This window comes from Girardinichthys multiradiatus, chromosome 8 (genome assembly GCF_021462225.1).
Source record: "Girardinichthys multiradiatus isolate DD_20200921_A chromosome 8, DD_fGirMul_XY1, whole genome shotgun sequence".
NCBI classification, from domain to species: Eukaryota; Metazoa; Chordata; class Actinopteri; order Cyprinodontiformes; family Goodeidae; genus Girardinichthys; species Girardinichthys multiradiatus.
This window is the reverse complement of record NC_061801.1, coordinates 948607-962884: the sequence shown is the minus strand read 5'-3', so window position 1 is coordinate 962884 and position 14278 is coordinate 948607. Positions and strand designations below refer to the sequence as shown.

The following is a 14278-nucleotide window of genomic DNA, read 5'->3' as shown; positions in this document are numbered from 1 at the left end:
GCTTTTACTAGTAACCAAGTCATAGTAACTGAAGATATGTAGTTTAAACAGTAATTTACCATCTGTTAATTTAACTCAGCTTGTTAAGCAGGAATTACTTCATTCTAGTTCAACTAAATTGTATATTCTAATTGACCAAACCTAACTTTTTTAGTTCTTGAAACTCAAAAAATGTTTTTCAATTAATGGAGCCGTGCAGAATACATACAACTGCAACATTTCACTGATTAATTGTTTTTATTGAACATTTTCTTTTTAGCAGCAAAACAAACAGTCATGGCCCAATATGCTTTTAGTGAGCATTCTGATCTGTAAAAAAAAATGTGTCTAATATATTGGCACACAAAGCTCACTCACCTCCGATTACTACAACATTGTACTGTGCCTCTTCAAATTTGCCAGAAATACAGGCAAGATAAAACGAAGCCCTACTGAACACTGGCATTTTAGCATTTAGAAATAACAAATTTGTCTATGAAAAGACCAAAAAGGCGTTGAGACCTAAAAAGGACAGAACAGGAAGGTAAAAAACAACAGAGAGCAGATAACAGCCATACTCTCCCCTCCGCCTCTATTCCACACCTCCATCTTGGCATTTGTGAACTTAACAAAAAATGTTTTTCCGGATAAAAAAGTGAATGATACAGAATAAGGTTAAAAAATAAAACAGTAGATGCCCCATCTAGAGCCCACACTCTCCCCTCACCTCTACATTCCCTCCTCCCTGCCTCGTGCCACCCCTTGCTTTCTCTATGCCACACATTTTTTTTTTCAGTCTTTCCCACTCTCCTTACATTTACACTTTCCCTTCTATCAAACTTGTAAATAAATGGCCAGATTTATTATTTCCTTTTTCTTCTTTTACTGCCAATTGAAAATAAATTATTTTACTGCCGATTGATAAAAAAAACAAAACCTCACATTTAAAAACTTGTGGAGAAGAGATCCTTACATTGTCAACTGATTCTTAAGTGTTTGAAGTTTAGATTTCAGGTCTGTCTTATCTTACCCCATTTCAGAAGTACCTGTTGAAAAAAATCAAAACTGTTCTTCATGTTCTTTGGGTAGGTGAAATGGAGTGCATAGGTAAGTCCTGCAGACAATGCTCTCAGCATCCATCACAATGTTTCCCTCCAAGACGATTCCCACCGAGGATGCGTTGTGGTGAAGGGACTGCTTGTGTGGAGTGATATATTCCTGTTCATGGCAGAGGATCCCCACGGGCACATCATTGTATAAATCCTCATCATCAATGTCCTGAAAAAAAGGAACAGTGGATGACCACGTCAACATCTTGTTATGAACAGCCTTTATAGGTACACAGCCCACATGTCTGCCCTGTCCACTGTCCACTTACTGCCTTGTTCAGAAATTACTACAAAAAAAATCAGTCAGGACAGGTGCAAAGGGAATCAAGAAATGATCAGGGGGCACAGTATACAATTTTGGAGTTTGCTTTTTTTTTTTGTTTGACAAACAACAACAATAAAAAAAGAACCAATTAATAAATCAACACCTTAAAATGATATGTATGGGAGGGAGGGAGATGGAGAGAGAGGAAGGCAGGTTAAGAACGGGGGTGATAGAAAAAGCAGGCGGTTAGAGGAGAAGGGAGAAGAGGTAGTAAACGAGGGAAGGGGGAAAGAAGGTAGAGAAAAATCAAAGTTGCTTACAACGCAGGCCTTGAAGAAAGTTGAAGGATCATCGCTGAGAATTACAGGAAAACCCCTGAGGACAAGGCATCTGATTTCTGTCACATTCAAAGCCTGGTAGATTGAGGGAGAAGAGAGGACATCACAAAATTAAAATAAGGTTTATATGTTACCCTGAAAACTATGAGAACACATCCATCCATCATCTATAGCACTACTCTATTAAGGTTGGGGGTAGGGGGGTTCTAAGACTTAAATATAGAATTAACAAACCTTCGTTTGTTGCATCAGGTCAGCCAACACCTGCCCTGTGAGGCCCCTCTGTGTCTAAAAGATTTCCATGACCCTGGGACTATGACTGTCAAGGGCATCGTGGAACTCCGCTCTTACCAACCACCCTGCTGAACTCCAGACACACCTGAAACATGCAAAAGAAAAAAAACATGTTCATGTTCAAATGAGCTGACATCATAATGTGATATTTTGATGCAACAACTCCGACTCCAATATTATACTTTAATACAGGTTTGAAGAGCCCCTCTGGTGACATTGGGATTCTTTTGTAAATGCGTGGCCAAAGGTTAGTACTGTAATCATTTCCATGCAGAGACTGTTGATCATTGCTGAAGCCAACAAACATGAACATGTCATTGTAATTCAATTCTATATATGAAATTAATTCCAACTTGTCCATACTTCTTGGCTAAATCAACAATAAAGATGTGCCAAGAAATGAAAAGAATAATAATTCATAGGCATGCAGTAATTTAAGGGAATCCAGTTTCACCAGAGGGGCCCTGTAGACAGTATGTGAGACAAATCTACAGGTCTACCTGTTGTTCAGTAAAGAGAGCAGGCCGGCGTTCCATGTTTTAGGAGGTAGTGTTTAAATAGCGGCTCCCTCTTCCCACTAATAAAACCACAATATTTACATTTCCACTCCATTTTTTTCTGGTTAAAGTTACGTCAACTAAGTAAAATTACGGTTACAGTGTAAAGCTTCTGAAAATAAGTAGTTAAAATTTGCTTTTCAACCGAACAAGTTAGCTGACAAGCTAACATTAGCTAAGTAGCAAAACAGTGAAGAGTTCCAACTTACCGTTTTGTGGCTGAACTTGGTTCTTTCACTGAGTGCTTCAAACATCCGTTGAATGATTTGTTTGTTATAACTTCACTTGCCAAAAATCTCCGCTGATTTCTTTGTCTCCTTTCTGTCTCTAAAACCTTCAAAGCTCCTCAATGCCAGCTCCTCTCGCTCCACTCGCTCAAAACCGGTCTAAACTGGATTTTTCGCGGGCTGGTGGATGACGTGAAAGGCAAAACTTGATGATGTTGAGTTGTTTGAGCTCAAACACATAATTACAATAAGCTACGCCATCAAAAAGTGCAGTTTACTCAGAAATATTAATTAATATAAAGAAATTACAGATATTTAAGTAATACTAAGTCAATTGGTTTAAGTACAAACAATTGATTGTACTTAAAAACATAATTACAATAAAAATGACGTAAAAAAATTCAGCCTAATCAAAATAAACAAGTAATGTCAGTAAATTAGACCTGTTTAAGTAATATGAACTAAGTCTCTTTGAGTTCAAACAAAATCTGGGTTTACAGTGTAAGAGTAAGCTAAAAAAGAGAGTGGTACTATGGTGGACACAACAGTGTGGTGATGCTTTAAAAGAAAGGAATCGAGCTTTTAGAATATTAAGGAAAACAAATAATTTTGAAAATTTAACTAAGTATAAAAGAGCTCAGGCACAAGTCAGGAAAGTTATTAAAAAAGCAAAGAAGGATAAATGGAGGGATCTTTGTGAAACAATAGGAAGAACCACACCTATAAATACTGTATGGAGAATGATTAAGAAAATGAGAGGTAATAGACAGGAGAGAACATATCCAATTTTAAAATATGACCAAGAGACGGCTTTAACAAATGAGAAGAAGGTAGAGATACACATTTGCAAAGATTCATAGTTCGGATAATTTAACAGAACAAGGGAAAAATAGGAGGGAACAGATAAGGGAAGAAAATGCTATAATCTTAAATAATCAAACAAACATAGGTAATATTGTGGATGCTCCTTCCATGCAAGAAATGAAGACAGCAATATAAAAATCAGGATTAACAGCACCAGGAAAAGATCAAATATGCTATATTATGTTAAATCATTTAGGAAACCAAATAGAAGATAAACCTTAAGGCTTGTTTAATAAAATATGGAAAGAAGGAAGGCTACATAGTAATTGGAAGGAGGCAATTATAATTCCATTTGTCAAACCAGGAAAAGACCCAACAAACCCTTCAAGTTATAAGCCCATAGTTATGATTTGTGGGTGTTTTTGGGTCCTTCTTCTTCTTATTATTATTATTATTGATAGGTTTTAAATCATGCTTCTGTTATTTTCCTGGTCATGCTTTTGTTTTTGTCTTCTAGTTCATGTTTTGTCAAGTTAGGTTTTTTGGATCGGGTTATGCTTTAGTTCCATGGTTTACTAGTTGTTTTTAGGTTTGTACTCCAGAGTCTCTGTTTTGTTCCAGCCACGTTTTGTTCTCTCCTGTCTTCAATCATCTTCATTCGGTTCACCTGCACCTAGCATTCAGTCTGCTCATTCCACCTGGTTCTTGCTCCATATATGCACCTCTGTTCTGTTCATTCCTCGCGGAAACATTTTGGATCACCATCTCTGTTCATGTCTTGTCCTTTTGATCATGCCAAGCCTGTCTTGCCAGCCTGCCATGTTTTTGCCGTCACCTTCTGTAGTAAGTTTTGTTTATTAAATCTTTTCACTTACCGTAATGCTGCCTGCTCATCTGCATTCCGGGGTTCTCCGCTACACAAACCCTGACAGAATGTTTCCGCCTAACTTTGACCTCGCGGACGGAAGGCAGGAGAACGCCAGGGATCGCTGGGTTCAGCAGCAGATGGCGATAATGCATCTAAACGTTTGATGCCACCCGCCAAAAAATCCCAAAAAGAAGAAGATGATTTTGAGTGTACTAAGAACGAATAGTTCATTTGGGAGACAGCAAGGGGTGCCAGAGCCAAAAAAGGAGAGAGAATGGTGATGAGAGATGTACGGAGCCCGCAAGGGGACATGGTGGAATTTTTTTTCTTTTGCGTCCCCAAGCAATACTTTTGCATTCGCTCGCAAAAGTTGTTAATCACCTTGAGAAAGCTGTGCATTTTGGAACAGCAGCACAGATGACAAACTGCTCACAAAACAAACAGCACTGATATGGCATTGATATGGTCTATTTGTCATATGCAGGTTAACACACAGTCAACAATGCGATTAAATGCTTAGGATAAGAAGAACCGTTCAACTCACTATAAAAACAAAAGTGGCGTGCATAAAAAGTACACATCATGCAGCAGTAATAAGCAAATAAAGTGTCACAGATGTGGTTTCGTGCAGTATTATTGTCCAGAGTTTAGCAGTTTGACAGCATGCGGATAATAACTCTCTTTAAGTTTTAAAAATCCTTTTATTTAAGGCAGATTTCAAAATAAAACTCAATAAATCTCAAAAACGGGTCTCCCACAAAGTATTGCGAGATAACGCAAAGACTATTGCGAGCGAACGCAAAAGTGTTGCGTGGGAACGCAAAAGTATTGCGTGGGGATACAAATGTTTTGCGTGGGAGCGCAAAAGTATTGTGTGGGCATGCAAAATAAAAAAATTCCCCCATGTCCTCTGTAGAGATGAGTGTGTCCGATCATTGCATGGGCAAGGAAAACTTTCTTTAAAGTGCTTGCTACCAAGTCTTATCCAGCTTGGGCCTATGTTGCCTGCTCCATGGGATTGACGGAGGAGTGAATTTGAGTGAGTTTTCAAGGACCGAGTCGATGGAGCTAGCCTAGTCTAGAGCTAGTGCTGCTGCGGTCTGGGTGGATTGCCTTGTTAAGAGCAGAAAGAGGGAAGAGCTAGTCTAGCGCACGAAAACCCGCCACTCACCTGCATCATAGGGAGAGAGTCCAGGAAGTGAGGACTTTGTTTAATGCATCTCAACCATTCGGGAGGACAAGGAAATACTTCAGACTGGTAGGAGTATTGTTTTTTCCAAGAAAGATATGAGCTCCAACACGTGCCACCTAACTTAATGGCAAGCTTGCCTTTAAAGAAAAACTAAGAGTGCACTCTAAGAACTCTAAAACAAAATAGGTTAAATTAATTTATTTTAAAGGGGCAATTTTTCCTTTCTTGTGGTTTAAGTTGCATTTGTTCAATACAAAAGAAAGAAAATATTTATTGTTTGTTTCTTAATTCTTTATCCTGCTGCACAATGAAAAAGACCACAGGTAAAAAAAAAACAAAGTTATATTTTGTTTATTTGCTAGTATTATTGCTATTGTTTGGTAAATCCTCTTGAGAATCAACTATTCCTTTGGACACCGTTTATATACATTGGAATGCCTCTTTCACCATAAGTTAAGTGGAGTTTAAGGTGAACTCTTATTGAATAGTTGTTCCCATAAGCTTATGGGCCAGGTGGTGAAACGGTTACATTTATTCTGTAAATGTGCTTGCTGTTTGAGAATGTCAGAGTGCAAATTCACTAATTAATCTAATGTTCCATGATACCACACCTCACCAGGCAGGTATTCATAAAACAATAACTGACAGAATAACTGATCTGCTTAGCTATTAATTTCTGGTAATCTGTTGGTGCCCCAACTCGGTAATTTTAATTAAAATGATTAATTGTTAAAAATTGCTTATGACATTTATTTATTATTCAAGCCAAACTAAATCTATTGGTGCACAACACTGACCCCGGAAGAAATACAACATTATCAATAAAACATAATCCTGTCTGCTAAAACAGCCTCGGTCCACTGAAGAAGAGTCACAGCAACACTGCCTGACTGCTAAAATATTCATTAGTAAAGATATTGAGAAAATATGAAATTTCTGTTAAAATCATTCAGCTCTTCCTACCCAAGTAAGAATTGTTAAAGTGATACATATTTGAGCACAAATGTACAACCGCAATTAACTCTGACAGGAAAGTCATAGCTTCAATGAGATTTTGTGGATGCCTTGCCACAGTTCAACTGTGACTCAGTTCAACTGAGTCACTTGTAAACTGTAACAGTCAACAGTTTCTAAACTGTCAGCTCAAAAGAGGAGTGTAAATGAACTAAAAACAATAGAGTGACTTCTTACCAGCAAATCACTAAAATATTTGTTTTAAATTATTGTGATGGAAATTCTTGCAGTAAGCATTTCACAGTGTATGACCTTTTTTATCTTACTCCTCAGAACATCTGTGTTAGAGGAAGAAGCTGTCAGAAGTTTAATGGTTCAGACCTATCTTTAGGACAATGTCAGGAAGGGCAGTTAGGTCTGTTCCTAGATAACCTTGTCACTGTTGAACTGAAGAAGGGTTGGGGTCATGAACATGGACTCTTTGCAGTTGAGATAACATTGTCTTGTTCTGGTATAAATACTGTGTGAAAATAGCGTTCGGGGCTCTGTTCAACTGACTTGCTCGGTGACAGAGTCATTCAAACGCTGAATGCCTTTGAATAAAACTTATTAAGACAAAGTCCGGATTTTGTCTCTTCTTGTGAGTCAACTTTTCTCCACTTTGATAAGAAAATTCCACAACAATTTTAGCGTCACGAACAGGATCTAACGTGCCAGAGGAGACCGCAGGATGGAACACGGACGCCTGGCCAGCCTGAGAGTTGTTCTCAGTCCACTTCCATTTTACAGAGGGGAGTTCTGGTGCCCGCCTGCAGCTTCTGGACGATTAGATCCGAACTATTAGTCTTCAAATATATCTGGGTGAGAAGTTGCTCTGTATGATATAATGTATATTATTATTTTTATTACACATTAACCATCATCTCCTAACTAATTAATTAGGTTCCAGAGTTGCGAGAGGGAGGACATCAGCTGAGGGCCCAGTCACCCTGCAAAAGGAATGGCAGGGAGGTTTTCATTGGTAACAATGGGATAAAGCAAAACACAGGGTTTTGCGGGTGGTTTTTAGCAATTTTCTACACCTCATAAAGGAGAAAAGCCAGATGGCAGACGTGCCGCTGAACAGTTAAAAAAAATGGTTCCGGAACCTTGAGGCATCAGGGGTGTCTCCTTCTTCATACTCTGATTTATAAAATAATGAAAGGAAAAAGTGGGGATGATTGTGTTAAATGTTCTTTAAATTGGAAGATAAGTTTGGTTTTTCACAGCGTGGAAGTTTGAGTGTAAATAAGTTAAATAGTTTAAATAGTTTCAAGTAAAACAGTTGATGGATGGAGATGGAAAAATTAAAAAAAACATAAGAAAAAAATTAAAAAGCACAGAGTGCATCAATTAAGGGGTTAAAGAGTTAAAACTTTCCTGAAGGAAGTTTCGTTTGTCTTAAATATTGCGATCAGTCGGGAAATAAGGTAAAAGTGAAAAGGGACATTAGAGATGCGAAAAGAAAGTTGTTTTAGAAAGGAGTATAGTTCATGTTGTGGAAGGAAGTGACAGACAGGGGGACAACTGACTGACTGACTGATAATATTTCTTTGTGCAAAATCTGAACCTATACTAAACTTTTCTTCTGCCTCTCTCACACACAAATACACACATATATGGGATTTGAGTTCAACATCTGCGTTTTTGTGTCTGGATTTTAGAAACCTGCCCTTCTCCATGGCTACTCCGCCAGAGACGCTTCTCCAGAACGGCATGAAAGAGAGAGATCTGCCTTCCTGCTTGTTGAAAATCACAGTGTGACTTTCTACAAAAAAACGAAACTCAGAAGAAGTCTGGACCCACTGAGATGGACAAAGATCCATGCTGTTTGCAAGAGCCAGAAGAGCGATACACTGGATTTATATTGAAAGCATCTTATGCGGGCAGAAGAGAAACCGGAGCAAAGTTTCTTCTTTCTCCCTCCTGGAGAAGTTAAAGTGGACAAAGAATGATTCAATGTCTCACCAACAGACCTGGGAAGGGCCTGGTTGTTTTTGGACTGATAGAGGACTGTGTGCCTGACAGTCTGACTCTGGAGCGATTTAGAAACTGATGGGGGTAACGTACAAACACACACACATTTGCATAAATCTTTTCCTATTTTCTGCAATGAAGAACGCTTATTAACCGCTGCTCATGTGACGCTTGCTTGATGTTGACAGATATAGTGGGTTAAAATATTATTTTAGGGTTAGAAAAGTATCTTTAAAAGGGTGATAACTTAACTCATTTGATACTTTCCGGTTAATTCTTTCAGAGAAACAAGTTCTCTTTCATCGTGGAATATTCAGGGTCAATTATTCTAGTTATTAAAAGTTATGAAAATGCAGAGGAAGTTACAACATCTCCAAAACTCAGCAGTAACCAAGTGTTTCTATGTTATTCTCAGGACAGATCTCATGAAGGAGCATTTTTAAAATCCAGCGAATGCGTAAAACCTGATGGGTTTCTCCTTCAGGTATTATTTTCTGTTGTCAGAGTTTGTATCCCATAAATCTAATGGGTAGAGACCTCATTAAAACAGGCGTAGTTCTACTGCAGATGGTCTTCATACAGTCTCTGACACAGTACTTACAGTTTGGTGCAGTTTTTGTCCACAAGTGCTAACTGACGCTTATGGAAAGTACAAATTCATTGTTTTTCACAGCAGCTGCTGGGAAGAGGTTATATTAGCTTTTTTTCTTCCCTCTTCTGATTCATGGATTGATTCACACTGTACCTTATATCAGGTCCTGACAAAAAACTATGAAAGGTTTGGTTCTGCAGGTTCTTTTTTCTCCCTTTGGAGAAGGAAAGGACACCTAATCAGTTCTGTGTTGCACAGAAATATTAAAACACTTGTTGTTTTATAAGATATCAGCAGCTAAAACTTTTAAAACGTTTGAGAGTAATTAGTTTTGTTAAACACATTTCCCTTGGTAAAACAAACCTTTAAAATGAGTATGAAAAATGGGGTTATTTAGAAAGAATCTGATTGGACAGTGGTACCACACAAAAATTAAACTAATCTCATGTTTCCTAAAAGACTCTGCATGAAAAGGCCTTCAGAACCGTGGAGTTATTTTCCACCACAGTAACAAGTTTTTTAAGCATGCTTTTTCTTTATTTTAAAACAGATCTGGTTTTTGTTCTTGGTTTTTTAGCTTAATGTTTGTCTGAAGCTTCTTATGAACTGTGTTAGAAGCAAATATGATCTGAGGTAAATTAGGAGCTGTGAACTAATAATTTTAAATCTGATTATTGTCCAAGCAGAAATAATATATTTAGCCAATCCTTCAATCTCTGCAGAAAGTTAACACCATTGTTCAATGCAGTAGTACTCAACTTGTGGTTCCTGGACTCCTGAAGCCTGTAAGCCATAGATTTTGGGTCCATAAAATTATAATATTTAATTAAAGGTAGACCGATTACCTATTAAAATAGATCTAAGCCAATGATGAGTTCCAGTCATTTGGTGGCTTTGAAATGCAATAATACTCAAAATTTCTACTCTGGGGAACACAGATTGAGGTTGAAGAGTTTAGTTTTGGAACCAAGGCTAGGACTTGTATAACGGAATAAAGACAAGTAAAATCCTTCATTTTAGGAAAAGAAAAGAAATAAAAGCCCTCTTAACAGTAAGAGGATGGTCGGCTCAAACTCAAGTCTCCTTGTTTGATTTCTTAGGGTTTAAAGATTAAGGGAATACATATGAGTACAAAGGTACACAAGGTGATTTCAGATTACTAAGAGATAAAATATTGGAACATTTATCAGCATTTGGATTGTAAAAGAGGGGTTCTAGTAATAAGTTCTCCCCAACTCTCAAAATTTAAATAGACCAAATTAAAGAAAATGAGAAAAAGTCCAGTTTGGAGACAAGCTTCTTATCTTAATTTCTGATTAAGTCAAACACTGCAGTTTTTGTTTAGTTTGGGTATAACATGAAAATGTCAACGCTGACTTTTCTAATTTCCCCTCGGGGATCAATAAATTATCTTTGAATTTGAATTGAATTGAATTAAAATACTTCTTTGCATTTAACCTGAAATTCTGCAATACAGCTGCGATCAAATTGAGCCAAACAAAAAGAGAATTATAACAATAACTCTCAGGATTGTAGTTATTATTACAGAGTTACAGTACAAAGAATTAGCAAAAGGTTTCAGCATCAGTAAATTTGGATTAATTTAAGAGAAAACTGTTGCTGTGCTTCTAAATACTTTTAGATTTTTTGGACTATGTGCACTCATTTTTAAAAAGGATCCTGAAGATTGTCATAACAAAATTGATCAATTATAGCATTAAAAGATATGGTTGAGAAAACATATTCTGAAAAGAGATTGTTAAAAATTTCTTTGAATTCTTGAAGCTTCAAATTTGGACATTTGTCTGTCTTTGATGTTTTGTCTTTGTTTTGTTGGAATAAATGTTTGTTTATATGTTGCATGAAACAATAATCCATGTTTAGAATAATGTTTCTAAATCTCAGATTGATTAAACTTTGAGTTTTCAGGAGAGTTAAGAAGCAGCTTGTTTCTGAGGTAGGTGCATGTTAACAGCTTTGCAGTTTAAGTTACACTAATGTGGGATGGGATGAAGAAACTGTGGGTCCGCCCACAGGCTGCCAATCAGAGGTTAGTTCTGCCTGACTCCACCCACCTACTAGGTTGGTTCATGCCTTTGTTGTCATGGTGACGCTCAGCACCTCCCTTCCTGAGTTTTAACATTGTTTAAGAGACAATAGAATCAAAAGGCTTGTAGTGATTGTTGCCTTAAAAACATGTTTTTTTTTGTATAATAATTAAGGATGTAGCATGACTTTTAGATTTATGTGTTTTATTACTAAAAGGTTAATGAAATAGTTTAAACTAGTTTGAAGAATTAGTTTTGCATACAGAATCATTGGTGATTTATTAGATTGAAAGTTTCCCTGGTACCATTAAGCTAGCTGACAGTTCAAGATATGCAAAAGTAAGGAATATATATTTTTGATAAAGAATCAGAGTCATGACTTTATATTTGGTGGGAATTATTTATTAAATTCAAATTTGTAGGGTTTATGCATCTGAATTACATTAGATGTCCATTAATCTAATATTTATCTTCATACAAGACAAATCAGGATGATATGTGACTAATTTCTAAGTGAGACATTGATGAACTGAATAATTAAAGTTTGTGTTTAGTTGTTAATGGAACTGAATTGCAGGTAAAAACATCTGGATTTTCTTTATGTTGCTTTCGTTAAATTCATAGTGACACATAATTATGTCAGAATTCATCTCTTTGGTTCTATGTAATGTGATCTTGGTTACTAGAACCTTTTTGTACAAACGTTTTGCTGGATTGTCGCATGGGTTGGACCCTGCGCCAAAAGAGGGGAATGTCAGAATAAAGTAACATGGGGTTCCAAAGGTTTTAGCACTCATGGGAAAAAGGGTAGCTCATACCTCCAGTGAGGACTTAGTGATAATGCGAGAGAGACGTTGTACTTTGTTTATATAAATGGTGCATAGCTCCCTGAGACCTGTAATCAGACCTTCCTCAAACATCATGTCACATTTTTGATATTCAGAATATTTAGCTGATGGTCACTGCTAGTATATCAGGTGAAGTCAGAAGATCAATTCTTTTGATTTTGTTGGATGTTTTGATGAAGTTCATGTAGTTAAGCACTTAGGTTTGAGAATGGGACTTTGAATTGAGAATTAGCCAAGTATTGTGAAGGCTCTACCTATTGTTTTCACTTATATGAGATTGAGACAAAGGACACAGGCAAATCTCAGTCCTTTTGAAGTGTTGTGTGGCAGGTCTCCTAATTTGGACATGGGGATATTGCCAAGAAAATTTTCTTCCACATCTTTGTGTGAAGATAGGATGTTGTTTTACTGTCAAAACCTGTCCACTGTGTTTTCTCAAGTTTCACAGATGGTGAAGGCTGCATTACCAGAAACAGCCACTTCCACCCTCCAGTCCTTTATTCCTAGCGACTGGATTCTGGTCAGAGAATTTAGGAGAAAACACAGGAAGTCCAGGCGCTGGAATGGCCCATATCAGATCCTACTAGACACCCAGGAAAGCTGCAGGAAAGCTCATCTGGCTTCCAGGACACAAGTAATCTTCTAACTGGATCATCCACGGCTGAAAGGTGTGAGGACAGCGGACCACCACAAGACAAAGAACTGTAAGCTGATCACTGGTGAGTGATTGAAGAGGTGGTTGAAGAACACTGTTCTTACAAGGGCACAATAATCCCTTGGGCAGTGCAATGTTATTTCAGAATCTACTTAAGGCCATCGCATTGCCTGAAAGTTAGAAATCATAAGTTGGAGTATGGAAGCCTGACGTCCAGCAGGTTAGAGTTCCTGTTTCTAAATATATTTCTAGAGGAGCTTCCTATGACCGCCCACCTGTACCAGACTGGTGACAGGCAGCTTGAAGCGCAGAAGCCACTCAGGAGAGGCAGCAGGATGTTTTTTTTTTTTAAGTTGTTTATAATTTGTTTTCTTTGAGAAAAAACTGTTTGCTTTCAGTACCAGAAGAAAGGACATTCCACTTCAAGGTCACGATGCAGTTAAATGGAAGATGGTCTGTTCTGATGCTAATGATTGGTATTGCAAGTATTTTTATAACTCTTGTGTTCATTTTGGGAAAGGTACAGCAAAGACAATGTGTGGTTAATCTGACTAATAATACTCATCAGCGGATTCGAAGAGAGATTCATCACTTTTCTGACTACTATGATCATACTGATAATGTTTGGTGGCAAATGATGCATCAAAACTGTGAGGAATTATAGTGTAAGGGACAGCAGAAATGCTTGTAGATTTTCTAGTGAGATTAATTTAACGTGTGCGTCTACGGGAACTCTTTATAGATTTCGGGGTAATAGAAATCCGATTAAAGATCCAGATATTTGTATTGCTCAGGAGGAAAGCACACCTTATTTCCTTGGAAAGACGGAGGGTTGTGAAACTATTATACCAGTTTCATGTGCCTTGACCCACATTAATACATCTAGACCTTGTCCTGTCAGGACTGATCCTTATACTATTTCAGAATCTTTGGCTCCAGATCCTTTTGTGTTAACTTTTAATCTTACTGCTTTATCTGAGGAAGGTTTTACTGTTCTAACTATGGAGCAGCAGGCTATTAGAATGATGAGTTTGCAACTAGAATGGTTTTGGATTATCTGTTAGCTGAGAGGGGTGATGGTTTTGAAGAATTTTCCTTTAGTTGTGATTATCTTGTAATCAGAAGAAGGGAGTGTGATGGAAATTCTTGCAGTAAGCATTTCACAGTGTATGACCTTTTTTATCTTACTCCTCAGAACATCTGTGTTAGAGGAAGAAGCTGTCAGAAGTTTAATGGTTCAGACCTATCTTTAGGACAATGTCAGGAAGGGCAGTTAGGTCTGTTCCTAGATAACCTTGTCACTGTTGAACTGAAGAAGGGTTGGGGTCATGAACATGGACTCTTTGCAGTTGAGATAACATTGTCTTGTTCTGGTATAAATACTGTGTGAAAATAGCTTTCGGGGCTCTGTTTCAACTGACTTGCTTGGTGACAGAGTCATTCAAACGCTGAATGCCTTTGAATAAAACTTATTAAGACAAAGTCCGGATTTTGTCTCTTCTTGTGAGTCAACTTCTCTCCACTTTGATAAG

General features: G+C 37.5%; 1 protein-coding gene across 1 annotated transcript in view; it reads right to left on the bottom strand.

Annotated features, from left to right (window-relative positions):
- The window catches only part of gfra2b (GDNF family receptor alpha 2b), a 380025-nt gene that overhangs the window by 95799 nt on the left and 269948 nt on the right, over positions 1–14278 (bottom strand). The window lies entirely within an intron of this gene.